The sequence below is a fragment of the Phocoena phocoena genome, chromosome 19 (assembly GCF_963924675.1).
Source record: "Phocoena phocoena chromosome 19, mPhoPho1.1, whole genome shotgun sequence".
Classification (NCBI taxonomy): domain Eukaryota; kingdom Metazoa; phylum Chordata; class Mammalia; order Artiodactyla; family Phocoenidae; genus Phocoena; species Phocoena phocoena.
Genome location: NC_089237.1, coordinates 39,050,263 through 39,058,075, shown reverse-complemented (window position 1 = coordinate 39,058,075; position 7,813 = coordinate 39,050,263). Strand labels below are relative to the sequence as shown.

General features: G+C 45.1%; 1 pseudogene; it reads left to right on the top strand.

Moving 5' to 3' along the window:
- Positions 1–2,218: 2,218 nt before the first annotated feature.
- Positions 2,219–2,727, top strand: LOC136138250 (protein tyrosine phosphatase type IVA 1-like; annotated as a pseudogene).
- The last annotated feature ends 5,086 nt before the right edge of the window (positions 2,728–7,813 follow it).

Genomic DNA, 7,813 nt, shown 5'->3' with positions numbered 1-7,813 from the left:
TAGGTTGCTTCCATGACCTGGCTATTGTAAATAGTGCTGCAATGAACATTGGGGTGCGTGTGTCTTTTTGAATTATGGTTTTCTCTGGGTATATGCCCAGTAGTGGGATTGCTGGGTCATATGTTAATTCTATTTTTAGTTTTTTAAGTAACCTCCATACTGTTCTCCATAGTGGCTGTATCAATTTACATTCCCACCAACAGTGCAAGAGGGTTCCCTTTTCTCCACACCCTCTCCAGCATTTATTGTTTGTAGATTTTTGGTGATGACCATTTTGACTGGTGTGAGGTGATACCTCATTGTAGTTTTGACTTGCATTTCTCTAATAATCAGTGATGTTCAGCAGCTTTTCATGTGCCTCTTGGCCATCTGTCTGTCTTCTTTGGAGCAATGTCTATTTAGGTCTTCTGCCCATTTTTGGATTGGGTTGTTTGTTTTCTTAATATTGAGCTGCATGAGATGTTTATATATTTTTGACATTAATCCTTTGTCCGTTGATTCGTTTGCAAATATTTTCTCCCATTCTGAGGGTTGTCTTTTCGTCTTGTTTATGGTTTCCTTTGCTGTGCAAAAGCTTTTAAGTTTCATGAGTTCCCATTTGTTTGTTTTTATTTCCATTACTCTAGGAGATGGATCAAAAAATATCTTGCTGTGATTTATGTCAAGGAGTGTTCTTCCTATGTTTCCCTCTAAGAGTTTTATAGTGCCTGGTCTTACATTTAGGTCTCTAATCCACTTTGAGTTTATTTTTGTGTATGGTGTTAGGGAGTGTTCTAATTTCATTCTTTTACGTGTAGCTGTCCAGTTTTCCCAGCACCACTTATTGAAGAGACTGTCTTTTCTCCATTGTATATCCTTGCCTCCTTTGTCACAGATTAGTTGACCATAGACATTTTCAATGTTTTCCGTCAACAGAGTGTTATCATATGCCACCCATGTATCCATATACCTGTACAGTGCACCTTGATCATTTACCAACTAGGTCTACCCTGTGCTAGTCAGGATGACTTATTCTGTAGATGAGGCCTCTGTAGAGAGACCTGTAAAACCAGGTGGCACAGTGGGAAGAGGACAGAGACCTAGGCTCTCCAATACCACCTGAACCTCCCGGGAGACCTCAGGTGAGTCACTTCACTCTCTAAGCTTCAGTTTCCTCCTATAAATGAGGGGGATTAAAACTACACGATTCCTGAGGTGCTGTCTGGTTTGAAAATTCTATGATTCTAGTGAGTCAATTTTTTATTTTGGAATAATTTTAGAAAATTATTTAGAACTTTAGAGAAGTTACAAAGATAGTACAGAAAGTTCTCGACTACCCTTCACCGAGCCTCCCTCAAATGTTAACGTCTAACAGAACCATGGAACAAACATCTGTCAAATCTAGTAAACCAAGATTAGTACATTACCACTAACTAAACCCAGACTTCTGGGATTTCACGAGTCTTTCCGCGAACGTCACTGTTATGCCCTAGGATCTGATCCAGGACCCAGGACCCAGGATTGTATTTAGTCACATGTCTTGTTAGTCTCCTCCCATCTGTGGGAGTTTCTGCCTTCGTTTTCATGACCTTGACCATATTACAGCTCTTAATGCAGGGTGACTTTCCTAGACACTATAAGAATGATGTCAGGCAGATAGAGTCCGGTTCCCCCGCCGCGGCCCGCAAAGTTGCCGCCCCTGCCCTGCCGCTGCTGCCCATGTCACCGCCGCCTCGGGACCGGCTGTATGATTAGGCCACAATCTTCAATGAGCAGACATATTCCTCAGTTCTGTGGTGTTCTTGGTCACACATTTATGGAGTTTCTGAAGGGCGGTGGAGATTACTGCCAGGCACAGCACGACCTCTATGCAGACAAGTGAACTGTAGAACTTCATTACTACTCCACCAAGAAGCCCCCATGAGAGTGCTGAACCTGGACACAGAAGTGTTGAATTGAAATCCACAGCATTTTTTACAAGAGTTCTGACTTGGCTGGGGTAAACCTCAGTGCACTTCCTTTCTCTTGCCTCAGTAGTACTGCATTGAAGAATTGCTGCTTCTTGTCAGGAGGTTCATTTCATTTCCCATTACTCCCAACTTCATATTCAAAACCACTGAGAATTTCAAGTGGAGTATAGTGAAGTAGACTCAGTTTCTTTGCACCATTTCTGTATTCAATTTTTAAAATTCTTTCATAACCCTACTGAGTGTTTTTTAACTAAATTAACATGGATCAAATGAACCGCCCAGCTCCTGTGGAAATCACTTACGAGAACATGAGATTTCTTATGACACACAATCCAACTAATGCGACCTTAAACAAATTTATAGAGGAACTTAAGTATGGAGTTACAACAATAGTAAGAGTATGTGAAGCAACTTATGACACTACTCTTGTGGAGAAAGAAGGCATCCATGTTCTCGACTGGCCTTTTGATGATGGTGCACGACCATCTAACCAGATTGTTGATGCTTGGTTAAGTCTTGTGAAAATTAAGTTTTGTGAAGACCCTGGTTGTTGCAATTGCTGTTCATTGTGTTGCAGGCCTTGGGAGACCTCCAGTGCTTGTCGCCCTAGTGTTAATTGAAGGTGGAATAAAATAATGAAGATGCAGTACAGTTCATAAGACAAAAGTGGCATGGAGCTTTTAACAGCAAGCTTTTGTATTTGGAGAAGTATTGTCCTAAAATGCGGCTGCACTCTAAAGATTCCAATGGTCATAGAAACAGCTGTTGCATTCAGTAAAACTGGGGTGCCTGATGCCATTGCTTGGAAGTGGAACCTAGACAGGACAGAATTTGTTGTACATGTCAGCCAGCACGTTGGCTTGGTGAAGTCTGATGATGCTTCCACAGGAGTGTTGAAAAGCAGTTTTACCAGGCCCCAAGGCTGGCAGAATTGCAACCTCTATGTTTGGGTTATGATCAACCTACTTGGACACTTAGCAAAGGATTCTTGCTGTTCAGCATTTAAAATGTGCTTATCGTTTGTACTGACTGACCTTTCCCCTTTCCTGGGGGGCGGGGAAAAAAGGAATGATGTCAAAGAGGCAGGGAAAAGTGAGATATGGATAAAGGTAAAGGATTGCAGACAAAAACTAAAGTGTGGATGATCTGGGCCAAAGGCTGCTCCTCTAAATGTAATCTGACGTCTGCAAGCCCCCTCCGACTTGTATGGTTTTCCACTCCACTTGCCAGCTGTTACCAGACTCAATACTGTCTGAACATTCACAGCTCAAAGCTGGATTTTTGCCATTCTGAAGAGGCCAACTTCATTTGAAACATGGGTATCCACACAAACACTGCAACTTTAAGAACTCAAATGGCTGGTGTTACGAGCTGGGAATGGTTGCATCTCACTCCTTTGGAATTCTGCCAGAGCATGACGAGGTCCCTTGAAGGTTAAAAAAAAGAGAATAGACAAAGACTAAAAACCTACCTAGTGCCTGAAAACAGGGTCAACATTTGATGCAACCTACTGATGCAACATTTGATGCAAATGCTCAATTTCATCCCCAGCCTCCACCAGCAGAAAGCGAATGATGCCAGAGCTGGGACAGGAGTGACTGCCACATCTGGCTGCTTTGGCATTTTGGGCTTAAAGGCGTCCCAAACACTACGGGCTTCGCCCGTGTCCTCCATCCCTCCCTGACTACCCGTGGGTTTAGACTGACAGACACGTGGCAGACGGACACCGGTCAGTAGTCTAAAAATACTAGCAACAGCGTGAAGGGAACACAGCCTCCTCCCTGGGGTGGAGGCTGTGACTGAAACGGGAGAACCCTCATACTGAGAAAGCCACCAGCTGCAGAATTCCTCAAGGGAATGGTGACGCCAGCTCCATAAAGCGCTCGAGTTCAGCGAGACTCTTCCTTCACAGTATGAACAGCGGGCTCAGTTTACCTACTATACGTTAGGCACCCATACATCTCTTCTCAGTAAGTATCTGAGGAGGTACCTTCCTGTAGTTTTCCTTCAAGGCATTTTTATCATCAGTGAAGGCTTAGTATTGAGGCAAAAAACAAAAAAAAGCCAATTCTGATCGATGAGAACTTGATTCCCTTAAAGTTATCTACTAAAAAATATGAATATAAAAGCTTATCCAGTCACCGTCTATGACTGCCTGCATACTTTTATAATCACGACAGTGTGTATGGTGTTTCTCTGTTTCTAATGGGGAGATAATTTGGTTTGGTGATAGGAAACCACGCGATATTCTGCCAGGAAGACGTCACCCCGCTGCTCCACTGAGTGGGAATAATGCTGCTGGGAATGAACCCTAAACTCTGAGGAGGGGATACACAAGAGAGGCCTGCAGCTTTTCAGTGGCCCTGACTGCTGCCGTGAAGAACTGCAACCAACCCACGGCTTCAAAACATCAAAACACAAGGGCGCTTTAACCTGGGGCATGAGGAGAAACTTAGTACATTCAACAGGATTCTACTTTCCTTTTTTGATGAAAAAAATTCTAAGCCACTAGACCCAACACTTTGCTACCAGGAACTAATGTGACATGATGCACTACTATTTCCACTGAGCCAAAGGCCAGAAGCCAAACGCCCGCTGGGAGCCAGGCGGGGCGTGGGACGGGTGGAGGGAGCGGCAGGGGCTGGGGCAAACTGGGCAACACGGTCCAGTCCCACGGCAGGGGCTCCTCAGACCTGGGTGACTGTTGCCTTAGAGGGGAATTTAGGCACAGCGTTACCAGGTCTTCTGATTTTTCCAAAGAAGATAAGAGACTGGATTTTCCTGCAAAGCCTCCTAAGTTTCAAATGTCAGCAAATACATTTCACTCTGTGGGCAACCAAAACATGGCTATAGGTTGGAAGTGGCCCATAAGCCACCAATATCAAGCAGTGGTGAAAACGGCAACAGAACCCCATTTCACTTCTGTTCCAGTCCGTATCCAAAGGCCTTTAGAATGTTTTCACCCTAAAATTAGAATAGACAGTCATGCATGCGTGAGAGCAAATACCAAAAGAACTTCAAGGGAAAGCTTACATGACGATGAAAAAATAACTCAATGATAGTTAATTTAACGTTAACAGCCTACCAGAATTTCTTAGGCATCAGAAGCGAGTTTTTGTAATGAAATTAAGTAATAACACCTACATGTTCTTACAGCAATACAGAGGTTTACAACAAATTTTCATATTAATTTTTCTACTTCATCCGCATATCACTACTTTTTAGGTTATAACACGGAAGTACAAAGCAGTCAAACGACTTGCCCAAGGCTCTAAGACTACTCAGTGGCAGAGTGAAAGAAAACAGAACCTTCCGAATTTTAGTGATAGTTCCCACATGGTATGGCTGTCCAGGTAACCTATTTCATAGATACTTGCTATTTATTTTGTTTTACTCACTATATTTATAACATTCTAATAGTACAGCCCATTAGAGCTGGAAGGGTCATTACAGACAATTTAATCCAGTAGTTCCCTTTTGTTCACACTCACAACACAGCACCAACAAACACTTCCTAGATTCAGTTGTAACCTCGGGTAGAAAGAGGGTCTCAGGGCCGTGGAGGGTGGAAGGAAGTATACGTGTGGAAGGAGGGTACGTGTAGGAACTGTGCCCTTTCAGAAACCATCTACCATCACCCCCTGAGCGGCCTGCTCCCTCCCCTGGGTTAAAGCTTACTGGCCTAGACCATCCCTCTTACTATTCACCTGATGGGTTAGGAAACGGAGGACAAGGTGGATGACTAACTGTCCCAAGTTCACAGAGTTACAAAGCGGCAAAGCCCAGTGTAGAACCCAATTCCTTAAACCAAGATATAAAGGCGAGAAGAGGACTCTGATGTCTTCAAACATTCTCAAAGGCATCACTGCAGGTTGCGGGATTTTGGGGTTGTTGTTCTGTAGCTGTTGAGTGACGTTCCTGGGACACCAGACACAAAGTTTCTCTTACCTCCCATCCTTCCATTTCCAGTCCTCTCTTGCCATAGATATCGTAGATGGCCCTGGTTTGGGGGTCACTGAGCACTGCAAGTTAAAAACCAAACATGTTTACAAAGCACAAAATTCACCTTTCAGTCCTGACCACAATACCACCAGGCAAGGTCACCTCTTTTTGTTCTTCTCTTTCCAGCCACAATCTTCCCAGAGACCCCATCATTCCCAATGTGTCTTTCCTCCTAATTGCTCCCTAGATCCAAGCGAGGACATGTTTAAAGGTGGCTACAACGAGAAACACTGGATCCAAGCTACTCTTTGCTTCCTTGTGAGGTGCACTGACCCTGCATCTCTAAAGGACAGTTTTTTTTTTTTTTCCGGTACGTGGGCCTTTCACTCCTGTGGCCTCTCCTGTTGTGGAGCGCAGGCTCCGGACGCGCAGACTCAGTGGCCATGGCTCACGGGCCCAGCCGCTCCGCGGCATGTGGGATCTTCCCGGACCAGGGCACGAACCCGTGTCCCCTGCATCGGCAGGCGGACTCTCAACCACTGCGCCACCAGGGAAGCCCAGGGACAGTTTTTTTGGTTTTGTTTTGTTTTTGTTTTTATTTTCTTTTTGCGGTACGCGGGCCTCTCACTGCTGTGGCCTCTCCCGTTGTGGAGCACAGGCTCCGGACGCACAGGCTCAGCGGCCATGGCTCACGGGCCCAGCCGCTCAGCGGCACGTGGGATCTTCCCGGACCGGGGCACGTACCCGTGTCCCCTGCATCAGCAGGCGGACTCCCAACCACTGCACCACCAGGGAAGCCCAAGGGCAGTTGTTTTTAAAAGCACCTAGTGAGCTTCCGCCACAGTCTATAAAGTATCTTGGCTTGAGAGAGTGAATTCCAGTTTCTAACAGAGCCTAATGTAAAACTAGGGACAGGCTCTGACCAGAAAAATCTGACTTATTATTATGTAGGGGTTTGTTTGTTTGCTTTTGGATGCCTCTCTTCTTTATTTGTAAATCATTTTTTTTTTAAATTAATTCATTTATTTATTTATATTTTTGGCTGTGTAGGGTCTTCGTTTCTGTGTGAGGGCTTTCTCTAGTTGCGGCGAGCGGGGGCCACTCTTCATCGCCGTGCACGGGCCTCTCACTGTCGTGGCCTCTCTTGTTGCGGAGCACAGGCTCCAGACACACAGGCTCAGTAGTTGTGGCTCACGGGCCCAGTCGCTCCGTGGCATGTGGGATCTTCCCAGACCAGGGCTCGAACCCGTGTCCCCTGCATTGGCAGGCAGATTCTCAACCACTGCGCCACCAGGGAAGCCCTGTAAATCATTTTTAAAAGACACAAACACCTCTCACTATGGTGTCGGCCATGTCACCTAAAGTATATCAGAAAGACTGTTCAGTGAGGGTGAGAGCTGTTCAAAGGACCTCCAAACCGAACCTGAACATCCGTACAGCAAACAGTCATTACCTCCCTCCTCTGCTGGGCCAACTTCTGTTCAAGACCTTTGAATCTTTCCCCGCCTGAGATTTCCCATATATTTTTAGGTCTAATTAAAAAATGATGTAAATGACTCTATCCATACTCAAATCTAATGAGGAAGAAAGAAATGCGGACCACCGGGAAACTTGGGAGCCAAACTTCTTGAGCTGATCTCTAGGATTTAATAAGGAATTATTTGTTCACCATCTCAGTCTCCCTTTAGGCCAAACACTGGGGCCAGGTCTGCTGCGGCAGCATTTTCACAAGCGCTGGCAGGGATTTTCTGTCAACTCTTCCCCAAATCTCCAAAACAATACAATCCAGTGTGTGGGCAATTCAGACAACCAAATACAATAAAAGGAACGAGTTTGTGGTCAAGCTTTATTCAGAACAGGTAAGTAGCCTGAAAAGTTACATTTGGTGAAGACACAGGCTGACTGTATACACGTAGGTGCCA